This window comes from Neoarius graeffei, chromosome 15, assembly GCF_027579695.1.
Source record: "Neoarius graeffei isolate fNeoGra1 chromosome 15, fNeoGra1.pri, whole genome shotgun sequence".
In the NCBI taxonomy this organism is placed as follows: Eukaryota; Metazoa; Chordata; class Actinopteri; order Siluriformes; family Ariidae; genus Neoarius; species Neoarius graeffei.
In genome coordinates, this window is record NC_083583.1 from 24996167 (window position 1) to 25019987 (window position 23821).

Sequence of the window (23821 nt, forward strand, 5' to 3'; positions counted from 1 at the left end):
ACAGGATAAGCGGCTACAGATAATGGATGGATGGTTTATTGGCAGGCAGGTAGTTACTGTAAATACTATGTACAGGATTAATTCTGTAATGTTTCTTTACACTAATGGTACATTGCAGTGTATTTTTAAATAAAGTGCAAAACTGTTTTCATTGCAAGGTTACTTATTGATACTATATTAATTTAAAAATAAAAATAAAAAACCTTTTTTTGTCGTTTCATTCCCAATATACAATAGAGCCCAAAAGCCTGAGACCGCTTGTGAAAATGCTTTTTTCTTATATATATATATATATATATATATATATATATATATATATATATATATATATATATATATACACACACATTTTTAATTTAATACAACATTTTTCATTATAAATTATATTATCAACAATAAATTGAGTGAGTAGAATCTTAGAAATATTTACATGAATATCCAAATTTCCTAGTATTTGGTACATCCCCTTTAGTTTGTTTGTTTGTTTGTTTGTTTGTTTGTTTGTTTGTTTGTTTGTTTGTTTGTTTTAATGACAGTGTGCACTCGAGCTGGCACAGACTCCCAAAGTTCATGTAAAACCTGAGGATCCGTATTAGATCAAATCCAATGGAGCATCGCCAGTGGAAAGGATACGACTCAAATAAAATAGGAGTTAAGATAGTCAATATGACAAATTTGCTTAAATTTAAATGATGATCTAGAAATAACCCCTGTCCTGGTATTGGTGTATTATTCTACTGTGACCACTGTTCTGAGTTTGTCTATGTACAGTATATCATGCTGTGTGTGTCCTTGTCTTACTGTGCATTCATATGATTTAAGTCTAAGTCATAATTATTGAGGGCTTTATTTCTTCTCAAGAACTAAGAGCATTTCTGGGGTTTAACCCTCACCTGTTTTTTTCCATCTTACAACTCTGGATCATTCTACTGTAGTTTGTTGCTGTCTGCTTGTGCCCTGACCTGTGCTGAGATTTCTGACAGCGTTTAATGGATTGCCTTTAATAAAATGCATCCTGCATCCCGCTTCCACAAATTACACAATCATATCATTCAGTTCACAAAACAAATCACATATCTAATTGCACAATAAGAAAATTCTAAAATGAATGAGAGTAATAAGAAATGTGACATAATAAATGGGTCAAAGTCCTGAATATGACAGGAAAGAAACAAAAAGTAAGTAGGCTATATGAGTTATCTATTTAAAATATCAGGGTAGGGTGACCTACCACTCATCTCATCTCATTATCTCTAGCCGCTTTATTCTGTTCTACAGGGTCGCAGGCAAGCTGGAGCCTATCCCAGCTGACTACAGGCAAAAGGCGGGGTACACCCTGGACAAGTCTCCAGGTCATCACAGGGCCGACACATAGACACAGACAACCATTCACACTCACGGTCAATTTAGAGTCACCAGTTAACCTAACCTGCATGTCTTTGGACTGTGGGGGAAACCGGAGCAAACCCACATGGACAACATGCAAACTCCGCAAAGAAAGGCCCTCACCGGCCACGGGGATCAAACCCGGAACCTTTTGCTGTGAGGCAACAGCACTAACCACTACACCACCGTAGCTTGGCACACATTACCTATTAATTTTTTAAGCTTTTATTTGTCGCATGTACATTAGAGTTCAATGAAATTCTTTCTCTGCATTTAACCCATCTGGGGATGTGAGCACATACACATACCCAGAGCAATGAATAGCTGTGCTGCAGCACCCAGGGAGCAGTTGGGGGTTCAGTGCCTTGCTCAGGAGCACTTCAGCCATTCATGCTGATCCAAGGATTCAAACCAGTGACCTTTTAGTCCCAAAGCTGCTTCTCTAACCTTTAAGCCATGGCTTCCCATGTCTACCTTTACCTCCAGTTTTAATCATTTCGATTTACCCTGCTGTGCTGAAATACCTGAAACTGTGCAAAACTTGGGGGGGGCAAAATGAAAGATATGGTTCCTTTGCTGTATGTGGTAAATGCTTTTGGTGTCTAGTTTTACAGTAAAGTTAATGCACTGCATGTTTTACTGTGGTATTACAGTACATTACAATCACCACAGTATTACTGTAGCTATAAATATTTTCTCAGAATACCAAACAGGCTGTACTGAACTGTAAAAGACAGTATTAAAGTATTAAACTGGTTTGAACACAGCAGTTTATTGTCGAAATTACAGACATTCTTTATAGTCTATTATTACCTTCTTTGCAGAAGAGATTTACAGTACTGTGCAAAAGTCTTAGGCACATGCAATGAAATGCTGTAGAGCAAAGATGCCTTCAAAAATAATCAAATTAAATATTTCTGCATTTTAAAAATACCATAAAGATCAGTAACCGGTAATATATAAAAAGTCAATATTTGGTGTGAGACGACCCTTTGCTTAAAAAAAATAGTCGTCTCAGGTACAATGAGTGCAGTTGTATAAGGAAATGAGCTGTAGGTTTTACTGAGCATCTTACAGAACCAGCCACAGTTCTTCTGGACACTTTGACTGTCACACTTGCTTCTTAATTTTGCACCAAAACCCAGTAGCCTTCATTATGTTTTTGTCTGAAAAGTGGTACTGTATGTTATATAATATGCTGCTTCCTTTGCTGACATACAAACATTTGTCTGTAATATTTAATTTTGTACTAAAAAAAATAGGGTACCTAAGACTTTTGCGCAGTACTGTATATTTACATTGGACTAATAAAGATTATTAACAATAGCAGTTAATTTCATGAATAATTTGTTATAATTCCCAAACTAGAATAAGCTCCCCTTCCAATGCCATACTCTATTCAAATACAGGGTGTTTCAAAAAATTTGATATAATTTCACAAGCTAATAACTTTGCCAGTTCTTGTTCAATTGACTGTAGAACCGTAGAGCAGCTAAAATACATCAGCTGCGGACCGAGCTTAGAACCCTCAAGAAGCAATACAAGGTTGCAGATGAATAGGAACATCAGCCACTCGCTGAGCTGCGAGGCATCCTCAGGAAAAAGCTCATGGCCTTTCGAAGAGCAGAGTGGCGAAGGGGCAGGGAAAGGAAAGAGCCAAAAAGAGGGCATCTTTCATCACCGACCCCTTCAGTTTTAGCAAGAATCTGCTTGATGATAAACAGAGTGGCCACCTCGAGTATTTGCTGGATGAAATCAATACCCTCCTGCACAACACCCTCATTGACCCTGTAAGAGAGCAGGAGTTTGGCTACAACAAAGCCCTAATAAACCCAAATCCTCCATCATTCAAGTTCAACCTGAAAGAACCAAGCTGGAAAGAGATCCAACAGGTCATTAAGGCAGCAAGATCATCCTCTGCCCCAGGACCGAGCAGAGTACCATACAGCATGTATAAATGCTGCCCGAGACTCCTCAACCAGCTTTGGCAGATGCTGAAGGTGATTTGAAGGAAAGGAAGAGTTGCCAACCAGTGGAGATGCGCTGAGGGCATCTGGATCCCCAAAGAGAAGAACTCTAAAGCCATTGGGCAGTTTAAAACCATCTCACTGCTTAGCACAGAAAGCAAGATATTTTTCAGCATCCTCTCACGACAGCTGGCAGAGTTTCTCCTTAAGAACAACTACATTGATACCTCGGTGCAAAATGGTGGGATTTCTGGAATGCCTGGCTGCCTGGAACACACAGAGGCAGTCACACAGCTCCTAAGAGTGGCAAAGGAGGGGCAGAGGGACCTGGTGATCTTATGGCTGTACCTCGCTAATGCCTACAGTTCCATACCACATAAGCTGGTGGAGGAGGCCCTTCAGAGACACCACGTGCCCAGCAAGATCAACAGCCCCATCCTGGACTATTATGACAACTTCCTGATGAGATTCACCTCTGGATCCACAACATCAGACTGGCATAGGCTGGAGAGGGGTATCATGACAGGCTGCACCATCTCAGTCATCTTTTTTGCCCTTGCCATGAACATGGTGGTCAAAGCAGCAGAGGTGGAGTGTCGAGGACCCCAAACTAAAATGGGTGTGTGATTACCCTCCATCAGAGCCTTTATGGATGACCTGCAAGTCACCACATCAGTCCCTGGCAGCAGGTGAATTTTACAAGGACTCAAGAAGCTCATCTCATGGGCAAGAATGAGCTTCAAATGATCAAAGTCGAGATCCCTTGTAATCAAAAAAGGACAAGTGATGGATAAGTTATGTTTCACCATCTCCGGGACAACTATCCCAACATTATCAGAAGAGCCAGTCAGGAGCCTGGGAAAACTTTTTGACTTCAGCCTGAAAGACACAGCTGCCATTCAGAAGACCTGCTGAGACCTCGAGACTTGGTTAAACAAGGTTGATAGATCCGGGCTTCCTGGTCAATTCAAGGCATGGATATACCAGCACACCATCCTACCCAGGGTGTTGTGGCCCCTGTTACTGTATGAGTTTTCATTGTCAAATGTGGAGCCCCTGGAGAAGAAGATCAGCAGCTACCTGCGAAGGTGGCTTGGCTTGCCAAGGAGCTTAAGCAATGCTGTGCTGTATGGAACAACCAAGACCCTACAGCTCCCCTCAAAAGGCCTCACTGAGGAGTTTGTGGTGATATGAACAAAGGAGGTCATGCAGTACAGATACTCCAGGGACCCAAAAATATCAGCTGCAGGAATTGAGGTGCACACTGGCAGAAAGTGGAGTGCTGCCAGAGAGCTGGAGGTGGCAGAGTCTCAGCAGAGACAAAGGACTCTGGTTGGAACCGTGGCAACAGGAAGAGCAGGTCTGGGATACTCTCCTAGTTACAACATCAGCAAAGTCACAGGAAAAGAGAGGTGGCATCTCCTCCAGGAGGAGGTCTGGGCAGGAGTGGAGGAAGTACGTGTAAGCAGGATGGCAGGACTTGGCCAACAAGGAGTCTGGACAAGGTGGGAGAATATGGAACAGCACAAGATCACCTGGCCAGACTTCTGGCGGTCTGACTTCCACCGCATCACATTCCTGGTCCAGGCAATGTATGACACTTTACGAAGCCCCACCAACCTCCACACTTGGGGCAAGGCAGAGTCACTTTCCTGCCCTTAGTGTGGTGGGAGAGGAACCCTGCAACACCTCCTTAGCAGCTGTTCTAAGGCCCTGGCTGATGGTTGCTATCACTGGCACCATGACAAGGTGCTGAAGGTGCTTACGGAAGTGATAAGCAGTGCCATCAACTCCAGCAAGTTCCATCCTGGGAAGGTTTCCATCAACTTCCTAAAAGCTGGCGAGTCTCACCCACCACTACGGTCAAAACTGTGCCTGCTTTCCACAGCTCCAGACTGGCAGCTGAGCGTGGACCTTGGAAAACAGCTAAAGTTTCCAGAGCACATCACCCATTCCACACTTCACCTGGACCTGATCATCATCTCAGACTCCACCAGACAAGTTATCGTGTGGGAACTCACAGTGCCCTGGGAAGAAAACATGGAGGAGGCCCATGAGAGGAAATTGGGCAAACACCAGGAGTACGTGGAGGAGCGTAGAAGCAACAGCTGGCGAGCTCGCTGTTACGCCATTGAAGTGGCCTGTCAAGGGTTCATAGGCCGCTATCACTGCAAAGCCCTGACAGTGCAGGGAGTGACTGCAACACAAAGAAAGAGAGCCATATCAAATCAAATCAAATCAAGTTTATTTGTATAGCGCTTTTAACAATAAACATTGTCGCAAAGCAGCTTTACAGAATTTGAACGACTTAAAACATGAGCTAATTTTATCCCTAATCTATCCCCAATGAGCAAGCCTGTGGCGACAGTGGCAAGGAAAAACTCCCTCAGACGACATGAGGAAGAAACCTCAAGAGGAACCAGACTCAAAAGGGAACCCATCCTCCATATGCTCCATCACTGAAGCCACAGAAAGAGCCACAAGGTGACTCTGGATGAAGAGGGGAGACCCATGGCTTTTTGCTGCTGGGATGCAAGCCAGGACCTGATCAACCCCAGCTGGGTCACCTGGGTGAGGAAGTCTGATGTTGCAAGACCCAAAACCCCCAATGACCCCAGGCACAAAACTGAGGATACATCCCAGCGCACCATAAAGATATATCTTGAAACCTAAGTCATAATTATTGAGTGTCTTACAAAAGTATTCATCCCCCTTGGTGTTTCTCCTGTTTTGTCGCATTACAAGCTGGAATTAAACTGGATTTTGAGGGGATTAGCACCATTTGATTTACACAACATGCCTAGCAATTTAAAGGTGCAAATTGTTGTTTTATTGTGATGCAAACAATAATTAAGATGAAAAAACAGAAATCTGGAGTGTGCATACAGTGGTGCTTGAAGGTTTGTGAACCCTTTAGAATTGTCTATATTTCTGCATAAATATGACCTCAAACATCATCAGATTTTCACACGTCCTAAAAGTAGATAAAGAGAACCCAGTTAAACAAATGAGACAAATATATTATACTTGGTCATTTATTTATTGAGGAAAATGATCCAATATTGCATCTCTATGAGTGGCAAAAGTATGTGAACCTCTAGGATTAGCAGTTAATTTGAAGGTGAAATTAGAGTCAGGTGTTTTTAGTCAGTGGGATGACAATCAGGTGTGAGTGGGCACCCTGTTTTATTTAAAGAACAGGGATCTATCAAAGTCTGATGTTCACAACACATGTTTGTTAAAGTGTATCATGGCACGAACAAAGAAGATTTCTGAGGACCTCAGAAAACGCGTTGTTGATGCTCATCAGGCTGGAAAAGGTTACAAAACCATCTCTAAAGAGTTTGGACTCCACCAATCAACAGTCAGGTTGTGTACAAATGGAGGAAATTCAAGACCATTGTTGCCCTCCCCAGGAGTGGTTGACCGACAAAAATCACTCCAAGAGCAAGGTGTGTAATAGTCGGCGAGGTCACAAAGGACCCCAGGGTAACTTCTAAGCAGCTGAAGGCCTCTCTCACATTGGCTAATGTTCATGAGTCCACCATCAGGAGAACACTGAACAACAATGGTGTGCATGGCAGGGTTACAAGGAGAAAGCCACTGCTCTCCAAAAAGAACATTGCTGCTCATCTGCAGTTTGCTAAAGATCACATGGACAAGCCAGAAGGCTATTGGAAAAATGTTTTGTGGACAGATGAGACCAAAATAGAACTTTTTGGTTTAAATGAGAAGCATTATGTTTGGAGAAAGGAAAACACTGCATTCCAGCATAAGAACCTTATCCCATCTGTGAAACATGGTGGTGGTAGTATCATGGTTTGGGCTTGTTTTGCTGCATCTGGGCCAAGACGGCTTGCCATCATTGATGGAACAATGAATTCTGAATTATACCAGCCAGTTCTATTGGAAAATGTCAGGACATCTGTCCATGAACTGAATCTCAAGAGAAGGTGGGTCATTCAGTAAGACAACAACCCTAAGTACACAGGTCGTTCTACCAAAGAACGGTTAAAGAAGAATAAAGTTAAGGTTTTGGAATGGCCAAGTCAAAGTCCTGACCTTAATCCAATCAAAATGTTGTGGAAGGACCTGAAGCGAGCAGTTCATGTGAGGAAACCCACCAACATCCCAGAGTTGAAGCTGTTCTGTAAGGGGGAATGGGCTAAAATTCCTCCAAGCCAGTGTGCAGGACTGATCAACAGTTACCAGAAACATTTAGTTGCAGTCATTGCTGCACAATACGGTCACACCAGATACTGAAAGCAAAGGTTCACATACTTTTGCCACTCACAGATATGGAATATTGGATCATTTTCCTCAATAAATAAATGACCAAGTATAATATTTTTGTCTCATTTGTTTAACTGGGTTCTCTTTATCTACTTTTAGGACCTGTGTGAAAATCTGATGATGTGTTAGGTCATATTTATGCAGAAATATAGAAAATTCTAAAGGGTTCACAAACTTTCAAGCACCACTGTATGTATTCACCTCCTTTCATATGATACCCCTAAATAAGAGCTGGTCCAATCAATTCACTCCATAAGTCACATAATGAGTTGATTAAGATCCACCTGTGTGCAATCAAAGTGTCACATGATCTGTCACATGATGTCTGTGTAAGCGACCCTACGTGTGGGTGGAGCACAGAGGACGGCAGGACAGAGATCAGGTTTATAAATGGCTTTATTGCCACACTTTCCAGTATAACAATGACATTCACAGACACACAACCGGCGTCTGGTTCAGGGCTGAGCTCCTTCTGCTCTCGCTCTCCCTCCTGATATAGGGCGCAGTCACTGGGAAGACACACAAACAGGTTAATTGCTCTCAGGTGACATGATTCTGCCACTTACCTTCCCTGACTCCACCCTCCTGTCACAGACCGGCGCTTGACCACGCCCCCGCTGCCACATACCCCCACCGCCCGACTCAGGCCGGGCGGCCGTCCGGCCTGCAGCCGACTCTCCCCCCCCCCCCCTTGACGGGAGAGGAAGTCCGCCACGACCATCTGCGCCCCCGGCCTGTGGACCACCTTGAAATTAAAGGGTTGGAGCGCCAGATACCAACGGGTGATCCGCGCGTTGGCATCTTTCATGCGGTGGAGCCACTGGAGGGGCGCGTGGTCCGAACAGAGGGTGAAAGGGCGCCCCAGCAGGTAGTACCGGAGGGCAAGAACCGCCCACTTGATGGCCAGACACTCTTTCTCTATGGTGCTGTAGCGCCCCTCACGCACCGACAGCTTCCTGCTGATATACAGGACAGGGCGGTCCTCCCCCTCCACCTCCTGGGACAAAACCGCCCCCAGCCCTCTGTCCGACGCATCGGTCTGCAACATAAAAGGGAGAGAAAAGTCAGGGGAGTGTAGAAGTGGCCCCCCACACAGTGCAGCCTTTACCTCTGAGAAAGCCCGCTGGCACTGCTCCGTCCACTGGACCGGGTCTGGTGCCCCCTTTTTAGTGAGATCAGTCAGCGGGCTGGTGACGTCCGAATAATTAGGTATAAACCTGCGATAATAGCCAGCCAGCCCCAGGAACTGTCTCACCCCCTTTTTGGTCTTGGGCCTCGGGCAGGCCGCAATTGCTGCCGTCTTATTAATTTGGGGACGCACCTGCCCGTTGCCCAAGTGGAAGCCCAGATACCGTACTTCCACCCGCCCAATCGCACACTTCTTTGGGTTGGCTGTGAGCCCCGCTCGCCTCAGCGACCTAAGGACGGCCCTCAGATGTTCGAGGTGCCGCTGCCAGTCATTGCTATAGATGATTATGTCATCTAAATATGCGGCAGCATATGTGGCGTGAGGGCGGAGGACTCTGTCCATCAGCCGCTGAAACGTTGCGGGGGCCCCAAACAGCCCAAACGGAAGGGTGACGAATTGGTGTAAACCAAACGGTGTGGAAAAGGCCGTTTTTTCTCGGGATAGTGGAGTCAAGGGGATCTGCCAATATCCCTTCGTTAAATCCAGTGTCGAATAAAAGCGAGCAGTGCCGAGTCGATCGAGCAACTCATCAATACGAGGCATTGGGTACGCGTCGAATTTAGACACCGCGTTGACTTTTCTATAGTCCACACAGAACCGGACCGACCCGTCGGCCTTGGGTACCAAGACCACCGGGCTGCTCCAGTCACTGTAGGACTCCTCGACGATGCCCATTTCGAGCATGGTCTGAAGTTCTTCCCGAACCACCTTTTTTTTGTGTTCAGGTAGCCTGTAAGGGCGGCTACGCACTACCACCCCCGGGGGCGTCTCTATGTGGTGCTCTATGAGGTTAGTGCGACCGGGCAGGGGCGAGAACACATCCGAAAACTCGGTCTGCAACTGGGCGACCTCCGTGAGTTGGGTCGGGGAGAGGTGGTCTCCACAGGGGACCGGAGAGGTACGTGATGCCAATGTCCCTTTTTGAACCTCCGGCCCCAGCTCCGCCTTCTCTGGAACTACCGACACCAACGCCACGGGGACCTCCTCGTTCCAGAGTTTAAGCAGGTTGAGGTGGTAAATCTGTAGCGCCCCACCCCTGTCCGTTCGCCTCACCTCATAGTCGACGTCCCCGACTCGCCGTGTGACCTCAAAGGGTCCTTGCCACTTGGCGATCAATTTGGAGCTCGACGTGGGCAACAGTACGAGTACCTTATCTCCCGGAGTGAACTCTCTAAGGCGCGTACCCTTGTTGTACAGGCGGGCTTGCCGTTCCTGGGCCTGCCGCAAATTCTCCTGAGTTAGGTGGGTGAGCGTGTGGAGTTTTGCGCGCAGGTCCATAACGTACTGAATTTCGTTCTTACTTTGTGAAGGTCCCTCCTCCCAATTTTCCCGCAGCACGTCCAGGATGCCGCGCGGCTTACGCCCATATAATAATTCAAACGGGGAGAACCCCGTGGAGGCTTGGGGGACCTCTCGCACTGAGAACAGCAAGGGTTCGAGCCACTTATCCCAGTTACGTGCGTCCTCACTTACGAATTTTTTAATAATATTTTTGAGGGTGCGGTTGAATCGTTCCACTACACCGTCCGTTTGTGGGTGATACACGCTGGTGCGGATCGGCTTAATCCCCAATAACCCATACAGTTCGCGCAGTGTTCGTGACATAAACGTAGTGCCTTGGTCAGTCAGAATCTCTTTCGGGATTCCAACTCGGGAGATGACGCGGAAGAGTGCCTCTGCAATACTGCGTGCTGAGATATTGCGCAGAGGCACTGCTTCCGGGTATCGCGTTGCATAGTCCACCAGAACTAATATAAAGCGGTACCCTCGTGCTGACCGATCTAATGGCCCGACGAGATCCATCCCAATTCTCTCAAACGGGGTCTCGATTAACGGTAGAGGGCGCAAAGGCGCTTTTGGAATGGCCGCTGGGTTTACTAACTGGCATTCGCGGCATGCCGTACACCACCTACGGACATCGCCGCGAATCCCCGGCCAATAGAAACGGGCCATTATTCGGGCTAGTGTTTTATCCTGCCCTAAGTGTCCAGCCATGGGATTAAAGTGAGCCGCCTGGAATACCAATTCCCGGCGGCTCTTCGGAATTAAAAGCTGCGTGACTCGCTCTTTCGTTTGAGTGTCCTGCGTCACTCGGTATAACCTATCCTTCATAATCGCGAAGTAGGGGAAGGACGCGGTGGCGTTCGGCGGGAGCGTTTGACCATCGATTACTCTCACTTGGTCAAACGCATGCCGCAGAGTCTCGTCTCGCGACTGCTCTAATGGGAAATCCGCGAGGGATTCCCCGAGAGAGAGAGGAGGAGCCGGCGGCTCCTCACTCTGACGCGGAGATGACGTAGACGGCTCTGTGACAGCTGCTCCCGCCAAAGCGACACCGGGACCTCCCCCTGTCAAATGGCAGGACCCACTCTCGACTAGGCGTGTCATTAAACCCCGAAATCCCGGCCAATCAGTCCCCAAAATTAGAGAGTGGGTAAGGCGAGGATTAACCGCCGCCTTTACTATGAATTTTTCCCCTCTGAAAATAATGTGGACCGACACCAAAGGGTAGCTGTGAACATCCCCGTGCACACATAACACCTTCACCCCTTGTGCTCCCCCCAATGCCTCGTTTTGAACCAGGCTTTGGCGAATTGAGGTCTGATTACAACCAGAATCCACCAACGCCTGATATGTAGCCCCTTGGATACTCACCGGTATGCGATACGCTCCGGCCCGATCGAGGGCGGCCTCTGGCGCGTCGGGGATCCGAACCACCGCGCCCACTTCCATTGCCGTGCACTGCTGTTGAAGGTGGCCCGGTTCCCCGCAGCGCCAGCAAACCGGCCCGGGCTTTCCCTCTGCACCGGTGATCTGGGGTTCACTCACCTGAGGTGGGGGAGAGACAGACAGAAGGGAGAAACGGGAGGGCACCGCGGGTGCGGCGGGCCGGCTGGGGGGGTGCCGGCCCCCGCCTCCGCGGAGGGGGAATGGGGCGAGGACAGGACACAGGAGGAGGGGGAGAGAGAGAGAGAGAAGAGGAGAGAAGAGATGCCATCTGCTGTCCTGCCGCCGGGACAGCCGCCAGATGATCCTCCGCCAGCTCGACTGCCTGATCCAGCGACGCCGGGCGGTGGCACTGGACCCACTCCGCGGTTCCGGCTGGTAAGCGGGCGATGAACTGTTCCAGTACCACCTGGTCGACGATTCCCTCGGCGTCGCGATCGTTGGCCCTCAGCCACCGCCAGCAGGCGTCCCGGAGCTGCTGGCCGAACGCGAACGGCCGGCCGACTTCCTCCAGTCGCAGCGCGCGGAAGCGCTGGCGCTGTTGCTCCGGTGTGCGCCCCACGCGCTGGAGGACGGCCCGGCGGAGGTCCGCGAAGGCCAGCCGGCGGTCGGCGGGGAGCTGTAGCGCGGCCAGCTGTGCCTCTCCCGTGAGCAGGGGGAGGAGGCGCGCCGCGCGCTGCTCCATCGGCCACCCCGAGGCTTCAGCGACCTGTTCAAACAACGTGATGAACGCCTCGGGGTCGTCCTGCGGGCCCATCTTGGTGACAATGAGGGGAGACGGGCCCGCGGCCGGAGCGCTGGTGGACCCCGCCGACGCGAGGAGATGCCGGAACGCCTCGCGATCTTCCTGCTGGGCCAGCACCAGGGCTTCGAAGCGCTGCTCCTGCTCCTTTCGGAGCGTGACGAGTGCCTGGTGCTGGCTTTGCTGAGCCGTGGCGAGGGCGTGGACCAGATCGGCGAACGGGGAGGATTCCATGGGGCTGCTGGTTTGGTGCTCCACTGTCCCGGGTTTCGGCACCACTGTAAGCGACCCTACGTGTGGGTGGAGCACAGAGGACGGCAGGACAGAGATCAGGTTTATAAATGGCTTTATTGCCACACTTTCCAGTATAACAATGACATTCACAGACACACAACCGGCGTCTGGTTCAGGGCTGAGCTCCTTCTGCTCTCGCTCTCCCTCCTGATATAGGGCGCAGTCACTGGGAAGACACACAAACAGGTTAATTGCTCTCAGGTGACATGATTCTGCCACTTACCTTCCCTGACTCCACCCTCCTGTCACAGACCGGCGCTTGACCACGCCCCCGCTGCCACAGTCTGTATAAATCAACCTGTTCTGAAAGGACCCTGACTCTGCAACACTACTAAGCAAGCAACATGAAAACCAAGGAGCACTCCAAACTGGTCAGAGACAAAGTTGTGGAGAAGTATAGATCAGGGTTGGGTCATAAAAATATCCTAAACTTTGAATATCCCAGGAAGCACCATTAAATCCATTATAGCAAAAAGAAAAGAATATGGCACCACTATAAACCTGACAAGAGAAGGCCACCCACCAAAAATCACAGAACGGGCAAGGAGGGCATTAATCAGAGTTGCAACAAAGATACCAAAGATCACACTGGAGGAGCTGCAAAGATCCACAGCAGAGATGGGAGTATCTGTCCATAGGACCACTTTAAGCCATACACTCCACAGAGAAGAACTTTATGGAAGAGTGGCCAGAAAAAAGTAATTGCTTAAAAAATCACATTTGGAGTTTGCCCAACAGCATGTGGCAGACTCCCCAAACACATTGGAAGAAGATTCTCTGGTCAAATGAGACAAAAATTTAACTTTTTGGCCATCATGGGAAATGCCATGTGTGGTGCAAATCCAACACCCTGAGAACACCATCCCTACAGTGAAGCATGATGGCAGCATCATCATGCTGTGGGGATGTTTTTCATCTGCAGGGACAGGAAAGCTGGTCAGGACTGAAGGAAAGATGGATGTCACTAAATACAGGGCAATTCTGAAGGAAAACCTGTTTGAGTCGGCCAGAGGTTTGAGACTGGGACGAAGGTTCACGATCCAGCAGGACAATGACCAGAAACATATTGCTAAAGCTACACTGGAGTGGTTTAAAGGGAAACATTTAAATGTCTTGGAATGGCCTAATCAAAGCCCAGACCTCAATCCAATTGAGAATCTGTGGCACAACTTGAAGATTGCTGTACACCAACGCAACCCATCTAACTTGAAGGACTTGGAGCAGTTTTGCCTTGAGGAATGGGCAAAAATCCCAGTGGCTAGATGTGCTAAGCTAATAGAGACATACCCCAAAAGACTTGCAGCTGTAATTGTAGCAAAAGGTGGCTCTACAAAGTATTGACTTTTTTTTTTTGGGGGGGGGTGAATACCTATGCACACTCCAGATTTCTGTTTTTTTTTTCATCTTAATTATTGTTTGCGTCACAATAAAAAAAAAACAGTGTGCACCTTTAAAGTGGTAGACATGTTGTGTAAATCAAATGGTGCTAACACCCCCCAAAATCCATTTTAATTCCAGCTTGTAATGCAACAAATCAGGACAAACACCAAGGGGGATAAATACTTTTGCAAGGCACTGTATTTTTTCTCAAGAACTAAGAGCATTTCTGGGGTTTAACCCTCACCTGTTTTTTTCCATCTTACAACTCTGGATCATTCTACTGTAGTTTGTTGCTGTCTACTTGTGCCCTGACCTGTGCTGAGATTTCTGACAGCATTTAATGGATTGCCTTTAATAAAATGCATCCTGCATCCCGCTTCCACAAATTACACAGTCATTTCATTCAGTTCACAAAACAAATCACATATCTAATTGCACAATAAGAAAATTCTAAAATGAATGAGAGTAATAAGAAATGTGACATAATAAATGGGTCAAAGTCCTGAATATAACAGAAAAGAAACAAAAAATAAGTAGGCTATATGAGTTATCTATTTAAAATATCAGGGTAGGGTGACCTAGCATGGCACACATTACCTATTAATTTTTTAAGCTTTTATTTGTCACATGTACATTAGAGCTCAATGAAATTCTTTCTCTGTATTTAACCCATCTGGGGATGTGAGCACACACACATACCCAGAGCAGTGAATAGCTGTGCTGCAGCACCCAGGGAGCAGTTGGGGGTTCAGTGCCTTGCTCAAGAGCACTTCAGCCATTCATGCTGGTCCAGGGATTCAAACCAGTGACATTTTAGTCCCAAAGCTGCTTCTCCAACCTTTAATCTAACATTACTCCTGTGTTGTCGTCACTCCATTGGCTTCCAGTCTGTTTTAGAATTGATTTTAAACTTCTGTTGTTTGTTTTTAATGCCATCAATGGCCTGGCTCCCTCTTACTTGTCTGAGATTTTAACTATTCGTGATCATGGTAGGGCCCTGTGTTCTTCGGGTCAGCTTCTGTTAGAAGTTCCAAGGTCAAGATATAAACAGTGGGGTGATCGTTCTTTTGCTGTCGCTGCTCCCAGACTGTGGAACAATCTGCCCCCCGACATTCGCACCACTATTGATCCCGGCCTTTTTAAATCAAAGTTGAAGACCTACTTTTTTAGATTGGCATACAATCCTGACTAGGGGAGTCTTGTTTTTGAGGGGTGCTTCGTTTCGTCTGTTTTATTTCATGTACTTCTGAAAGGCTTTTGGTAATCTGCAGCACGGTGGCACCTTCTGCAGTTAAAACCTGTGTTTTTATGTGTTTTGGTGTTCTGTTTTATGGCTTTGATGTAAAGCACTTTGGGTACCTTTTGGTTAGTGTAAAGGGCTATATAAATAAAATTTGATTGATTGATTGATTGATTGATTGATTGATTGATTGATTGATTGATTGATTGATTGATTGATTGATTGATTGATTTAAGCCATGGCTTCCCATGTCTACCTTTACCTCCAGTTTTAACCATTTCGATTTACCCTGCTGTGCTGAAATACCTGAAATTGTGCAAAACATGGGGGGGGGGAAATGAAGGACAAAATGAAAGATATGGTTCCTTTGCTGTATGTGGTAAATGCTTTTGGTGTCTAGTTTTATAGTAAAGTTAATGCACTGCATGTTTTACTGTGGTATTACATTACAATCACCACAGTATTACTGTAGCTATAAATATTTTCTCAGAATACCAAACAGGCTGTACTGAACTGTAAAAGACAGTATTAAAGTATTAAACTGGCTTGAACACAGCATTTTATTGTCAAAATTACAGACATTCTTTATAGTCTATTATTACCTTCTTTGCAGAAGAGATTTACAGTACTGTGCAAAAGTCTTAGGCACATGCAATGAAATGCTGTAGAGCAAAGATGCCTTCAAAAATAATCAAATTAAATATTTCTGCATTTTAAAAACACCATAAAAATCAGTAACCCATAATGCATAAAAAAGTCAATATTTGGTTTGAGACGACCCTTTGCTTAAAAAAAAATAAAAATAAAAATAGTTGTCTCGGGTACAATGAGTGCAGTTTTATAAGGAAATGAGCTGTACCAGTAGGTTTTACTGAGCATCTTACTGAACCAGCCACAGTTCTTCTGGACACTTTGACTGTCATACTTGCTTCTTAATTTTGCACCAAAACCCAGCAGCCTTCATTATGTTTTTGCCTGAAAAGTGGTCTGTTATGTAATATGCTGCTTCCTTTGCTGACATACAAACATTTGTCTGCAACATTTAATTTTGTACTGAAAAACAATAGGGAACCTAAGACTTTTGCACAATACTGTATATTTACATTGGAAGAATAAAGATTATTAACAATAGCAGTTAATTTCATGAATAATGTGTTGTTATAATTATCAAACTAGAATACAGTAAGCTCCCCTTCCAATGCCATACTCTATTCAAATACAGGGTGTTTCAAAAAATTTGATATAATTTCACAATCTAATAACTTTGCCAATTCTCGTTCAATTGACCTTAAATTTTAACAGCATGTGTGGAAACAGGTCAAAATGTCATGTTTGATGTTTTTTGTTTTTATCTTTTTAGGTATAGAAATGTCACTCACTGGAAAAGGAGTTTTGTGTGTTAGAATACGCTCGAACACAGTCGAACAAGACTGTGCAGCATGCATTTATGAGAGAATTCTCTAAAAATGCCCCAACTGCAATACAGATTTGGGCATGGCACAAAAAGTTCAAAGAGGAAGGCTGTCTGTGTGTCTATGTCTCAGGCGGCATGCATATTGAAAATTTGTGAAATCGTTCCTGGAATCCACATACCTTTGAATTTCTGATTCAAATTTTGAGGAATAAATCTTATATTGCTCAAAATTAAGCCTGTTCAGTTTCATTTGCATAGACTATGTAGTTTCTGGGATATTTACATCTCAAAAAATATCAATTTTTTTTTAAACACACTGTATTATTCTGTTAGGCACTAAACCTGAACGCCATTATTCAGTCCTTTATTCAGGGTGTTTGTAATATTCAGGACAAATCTCATCTCATTATCTGTAGCCGCTTTATCCTGTTCTACAGGGTCGCAGGCAAGCTGGAGCCTATCCCAGCTGACTACGGGCGAAAGGCGGGGTACACCCTGGACAAGTCGCCAGGTCATCACAGGGCTGACACATAGACACAGACAACCATTCACACTCACGGTCAATTTAGAGTCACCAGTTAACCTAACCTGCATGTCTTTGGACTGTGGGGGAAACCGGAGCACCTGGAGGAAACCCACATGGACACGGGGAGAACATGCAAACTCCGCACAGAAAGGCCCTCGCCGGCCACGGGGCTCGAACCCAGACCTTCTTGCTGTGAGGCGACAGCGCTAACCACTACACCACCATGCCGCCTCAGGACAAACCAATTCTAAAAATCTAACATTGCTAATATGTTCCCTGCTTCATTAGTTTATATGCTCAGAGGCCCCCCCCCCAAAAAAAAAGTACTTCAAGAGTTCTTTGAATAGTTAAGTGTTTACAGCTTTCTAAAGGAGTACTATTTGGAGCATGCTAGTGTAGATCTCTCATGGGTCAAACTATCGAACCCCTTTAGAGTTGTAGATTTGACTTGTTATTTTCTCTAAGAGTGTGTGTTTTAGTTTTATCGTTTTATATCTTTCTCCATATGTCTTTTCTGATTTTACTCATGTAACCCAGTCCACCATCCAGTTGTCACTTGGGCACAATTGTGTATTCCCTTCCTTTGACAAGGTAAACAGTGACTTGGGAGAAAATGTAACACACAGGGTCCAACTCAAATGTTTTATTCTCATCAGAAATCATTCCCCTCTAATGTGGTGAACTTTCCTTCATCCACACTCCTTAACAGTGGGTATCAAGAGGCTGTTTTTGGACATTGCTTTTTCAGCATCTTGGAGCAGATATTTTACCTCCATAGCATTTTGAGAGGTTTTGATGGTAGCTGTTAGTCTGGAGGCAGTAGTCTTTAGGACTCATGTACCACTCAGTATAGGCAATCCCTCAAATCTATTGATTCACAAAGCCTTTCTAATGAGTACAAGGGGTTTTTTTTTTTTGGGGGGGGGACAGAAAAACAACATGAGCAAAGGAAATTGAGGCTACAACAAGGAGAAAAGACAAAGATAATGTGTTAATTCTGCTCTGGAATTTACCCAGGGTGGACCAAGTACTACTGCTGCTGCTGCTGCTGATAATAATAATAATAATAATAATAATAATAATAATAATAATAATAATGGGGTGGCATGGTGGTGTAGTGGTTAGCACTGTCACCTCACAGCAAGAAGGTCCTGGGTTCGAGCCCCGTGGCCGGCGAGGGCCTTTCTGTGTGGAGTTTGCATGCTCTCCCCGTGTCCGTGTGGGTTTCCTCCGGGTGCTCCGGTTTCCCCCACAGTCCAAAGGCATGCAGGTTAGGTTAATTGGTGGCTCTAAATTGACCGTAGGTGTGAATGTGAGTGTGAATGGTTGTCTGTGTCTATGTGTCAGCCCTGCGATGGCCTGGCGACTTGTCCAGGGTGTACCCCGCCTCTCGCCCATAGTCAGCTGGGATAGGCTCCAGCTTGCCTGCAACCCTATAGGACAGGATAAGCGACTACAGATAATGGATGGATGGATGGATAATAATAATAATAATAATAATAATAATAATACCCCAATTTCATACATTTGAGGCACTGTATAAAACATAAATAAAAAACAGAATATGATCATTTGCAAATAATGGAAACCCTAAATTTCATTCAAAATAGTACAAAAACAACATATCAAACGTTGACACTGAGAAATTTAATTGTTTTTTGAAAAATATATGCTCATTTTGAATTTCATGTCAGCAACACATCTCAGAAAAGTTGGGACAGGCAACAAACAACTGATAAATTTGTCTCATCTCATCTCATTATCTCTAGCCGCTTTATCCTTCTACAGGGTCGCAGGCAAGCTGGAGCCTATCCCAGCTGACTATGGGCGAAACTGATAAAGTTGTGTAATGCTAAAAAAAAAACTAATTTGGTTAACTGGCAACAGGTCAGTAACATGACTGGGTATAAAAAGAGTATCCCAGAGAGGTGGAGTCTCTCAGAAGTAAAGATGTGGAGGGGTTCACTGCTCTGTCAAAGACTGCGTAGGCAAACAGTGCAACTATTTAAGAATAACATTCCTCAATGTAAAATTGCAAAGAATTTGGGGATCACATCATCTATGGTACATAATATCATTAAATGATTCAGAGAATCTGGAGAACTCTCTGTATGCAAGATACAAGGCTGAAAACTGATATTGGATGCCTGTGATCTTCAGGCCGTCAGGAGACACTGCATTAAAAACAGACATGTGTCTGTGGTGGAAATCACTGTATGGGCTCAGGAACATTTCAGAAAACCATCGTCTGTGAAAACAGTTCATTACTGTATCCACAAATGCAAGTTAAAACCAGATATAAACAATATTCAGAAACACCGCCACCTTCTCTGGGCCCGAGCTCTTTTATGATGGACTGAGGCAAAGTGGGAAATTGTCCCGAGGTCTGACGAATCAAAAGTAGAAATTATTTTTAGACATCATGGACACAGAGTCCTCCAGGCTAAATAGGAAAGGGACCATCCAGCTTGTTATCAGTGCACAGTTCAAAAGCCAGCATCTGTGATGGTATGAGGGTGCATTAGTGCACATGACATGGGTAGCTTGTACAGCTGGGAAGGCATCATTAATGCTGAATGATATATACACGTTTCAGAGCAATATGCTGTCATCCAGACAAAATCTTTTTCAGAGAAGGCCTTCCTTCTTTCAGCAAGACAATGTCAAACCGCTTTCTGCACATATTAAAACTGCATGGCTCAGTAGTAAAAGAGTCTGAGTGCTAAACTGGCCTGCCTGCAGTCCAGACCTGTCTCCCATTTTAAACATTTGGTACATTATGAAGCACAAAATACAACAAAGGAGACTCCAGATTGTTGAGCAACTGAAATTGTATATCAGGCAAGAATGGGACATTTCTCTTTCAAAACTACAGCAATTGGTCTCCTCAGTTCCCAAATGTTTACAGTCTTGTTAAAAGTAGAGGTGATCCAACACAGTGGTAAACATGTCCCTGTCCCAACTTTCTTGAAATGTGCTGCTGACATAAAATTCAAAATAAGAATATTTTTCAAAAAACAATAAAATTGCTCAGTTTCAACAGTTGATATGTTGTCTTTGTACTATTTTAATGAAATATAGGGTTTCCATGATTTGCAAATCAACATATTCTGTTTTTTTTTTTAATTTACATTTTACAAAGTGTCCCAAATTTATGGAATTGGGGTTGTAGTAGTAATAATAATAATAATAGGTCTTCAACTGCCCTTGAATACGACCTTAACAGCCATGTGTCATGACAAGTCTATAAGTCTAATGATGCAGTATTTTATCCCATACCTTCAGAGAAGCAAAGTTCAATTTAGTCATCTTTGCCCACAGCCTCCAGTTTTGCATCATTAAAATGAATCCTCTGCCATGAAATATTGCAATATTGCACAGCTTAAGGTTAGAAACATTATGTGCTTTGATGTCTAATGATCCATGAAGTGCCCGTAATATCACCCTGCCCAGGAAAATGCATTAACATTTGTTAGCTTACGAAGGATTTAAAGAAAAAAGAGCTTTTATTAATATCCACTGTCACACTGTTGATTACGTGATACCTTTGTTAATAGCCTGCTCATTTGAAGGGAGTTAAATCATTATTTCATCCCTTTTTTCATCCTTTCTGAAGCTGTGAGAAACCATCACTTGCCATAATGTGATTATATTTCTCTCCTTTTTAAAAACATGATCCAAAAATGAGCCACTATTCCCTATCCTGAGAAAGAACAAACAGATTGTGCTGACAGATGTGGGTATGTTTAATCAGTGCCATGGAAGAATGTTAAGAGGCAGAAGGAGAACCAGAGAAATGAAGGATTAGAGCTAAATCAGTCACAGCTCAAGCCCACTGCCACTCAAAACTCAGAGAATTTCTCTCTGTCGGATGCAAAAAGAAGAATGATATTTAGTGGACTTAAGGAAACACGTACACATCTGAAGCTGAAAACCTTTAAAAATTTCATCAAAATCCATTCACTACTTTTTGAGTTATGTTGGGAACAGACAAAAAAAAAATCCTGGATCCACAGACAGTACTGTGCAAAAGTGTTAGGCAACCTATTTTTTTCATACAAACTTTGTTATAGATTTCTACTTTATGACGTCTACATAATCGAGTCAGTATGAAAACATTTTAGAGTTCCAAACGTTCGTTTTCCAGCACAAAATTAAATGTTACAGGGAAAAAAAGTTTGTATCTGAGCAGCATATTACATAAGAGTGGACTTTTCAGATTAAAAAAGAAAACATAATGAAGGCTACTGGGTTTTGGTGCAAAATTAAGAAGCGAGTGTGACAGTCAAAGTGTCCAGAAGAACTGTGGCTGGTTCTGTAAGATGCTCAGTAAAACCTACAGCTCATTTCCTTATAAAACTGCACTCACTGTACCTGAGACTACTATTTTTTTTTTTTAAAGCAAAGGGTCGTCTCACACCAAATATTGACTTTGTTTCATTTATTATGGCTTACTGCTGTTTACTCTATTTTTTTTAAATGTTGAAACATTTCATTTAATTATTTTTAAGCCCTTTTTGGTCTACAGCATTTCTTTACATGTGCCTAAGACTTTTGCACAGTACTGTACATTTCCAGATTTGCATCAAAATGTAAATCAATTGCTCCTTGGCCCATTGCTCACCTTTCTTCAAAATTTCATCAGAATTCATTCACTACTTTTTGAGTTATGTTGGGAACAGAAAAACAATCTAACAAACCAACAAAGTTGGCAGAGGTAACTATAAATGGTTAAAAGCATGGCATATTCATGAATAAATAATAATTTATACCAAATTGCTCTGGTGTAAGAGAAATAAAACACTTTGTAATGAGGTATTATAGGAAACAACTTCTGGGTGGTTACAGTAACATTTCACACTCCGTTTTTTGTTTATTTTCACTCTCTTAACAGAAATCAATCCCAAAGAAGCCTCATTCACTGAGTGCCCATTGGATAGCTGGCTAACTTGCTGCTCATTGCACCCACACTGATTTGTACGTTCCTGTTAAAAGTGTATTCAGTGAAACTGGCTTCACTTATTCCTTTTCATCTTCATTTGATGAGCTTTCATTTTTTTAAGTCAAAAGTTATATTCATGAGAAATGTAACATTTGCTATGTCCTCTGATGATGTTCCTCACTCTGCACTAACATCCTATGTCCGAAATCACTCCCTACTCACTACATAGTCGACTATATAGTGAGTTCGCCATTTTGTAGTGCTGTCCCAATGTATAGTGAGAATTATTACACCCTATATAGTGCACACAATCCCACAATGCATCATGAAAAGTAGTGTCCAATTGATGGTCACTAACCAAGCAATGTAGCCCATCATGCATTGCAGTCATGCTGAAAGAAAAAAAAATGTGTTGGAGTGAATGGATGGAGGAAGAAACACATCATTGTGGCAGCGGGGGCGTGGTCAAGCATCGGTCTGTGACCGGAGGGTGGAGTCAGGGAAGGTAAGTGGCAGAATCACTGCACCTGATGTCAATTAACCTGTGTTTGTGTGTCTTCCCCAGTGACCGCGCCCTATATAAGGAGGGAGAGAGAGGAGGAAGAGAGCTCTCTCCCGAACCAGATGACTAGTGTGTGTCTGAGTGACTGGGAGAGTGTGTGTGACTGAAAAGTAACACAATAAAGAGTTTTGACAACTCAGTTCTAGCCTGGCGTACTTCTGTGCTCCACCCACCCACTCAAACTCTTACAGTGGTGCCGAAACCCAGGACGGAGCACAGAGGAGAACAGCCCCATGGAGTCCTCCCCCTTCGCAGACCTGGTCCACGCCCTCGCCACAGCCCAAGAGAGCCAGCACCAGGCGTTGGTCGCCCTCCGAAAGGAGCTAGAGCAAAGGTTCGAGTCCCTGGTGCTGGCGCAACAGGAAAATCGTCAGGCGTTCCGGCACCTCCTCGCGTCGGCGGGGTCAACCACCTCCACCGCCGCGGGCCCTCCCCACCTCACCCTAACGAAGATGGGCCCGCACGACAACCCCAAGGCCTTCCTCGCGCTATTCGAACAAGCAGCAGAGGCCTCAGGCTGGCCGGTGGAACAGCGCGGGGCGCACCTCCTCCCCCTGCTAACGGGCGAGGTGCAGCTGGCCGCGCTACAGCTCCCCGCCGACAGCCGGCTGGTCTACTTGGACCTGCGCCGGGCCGTCATCCAGCGTGTGGGGTGCACCCCCAAACAACATCGACAGTGCTTCTGAGCTCTGTGCCAAGAGGAGGTCGGCCACCTGTTCGCGTTTGGCCAGCAACTCCGGGACGCCTGTCGGCGGTGGCTGAGGGCTGACAACCGCGACGCCGAGGGAGTTGTCGATCTGGTGGCACTGGAGCAGTTCATCGTACAACTTCCCAAAGGGACCGCGGAGTGGGTCCAGTGCCATCGCCCGGCGTCGCTGGATCAGGCCATCGAGTTGGCGGAGGATCATTTGGCGGCTGTTCCCATAGCAGGATCACAGATCCCCTCTTTGCTTCTCTCCTCTTTCTCTCTCTCTTCCCCCCCTTTCTGAGTCTCGTCCTCACCCCATTCCCCCACCGCGGAGGCAGGGGCCGGCTCCCTCACAGCCGGCCCGCCGCACCCGCAGTGCCCTCCCATTTCCCGCTTCCGTGTCTGTCTCTCCCCCCCCTCAGGTGAGTGAGCCCCAGAGCGCTGGTGCAGAGAGAAAGCCCGGGCCAGTTT

At 45.3% G+C, this 23821-nt stretch overlaps 1 protein-coding gene across 1 annotated transcript in view; it reads left to right on the forward strand.

The window, feature by feature from the left end:
- The first annotated feature begins 5450 nt into the window (after positions 1-5450).
- The window catches only part of kif7 (kinesin family member 7), a 208171-nt gene continuing 189800 nt past the window's right edge, over positions 5451-23821 (forward strand). Inside the window, exon 1 of the mRNA XM_060941068.1 lies at positions 5451-5460. The gene's annotated coding sequence lies outside the window, so the exon portion shown is untranslated. The remainder of the gene's footprint in view (positions 5461-23821) is intronic.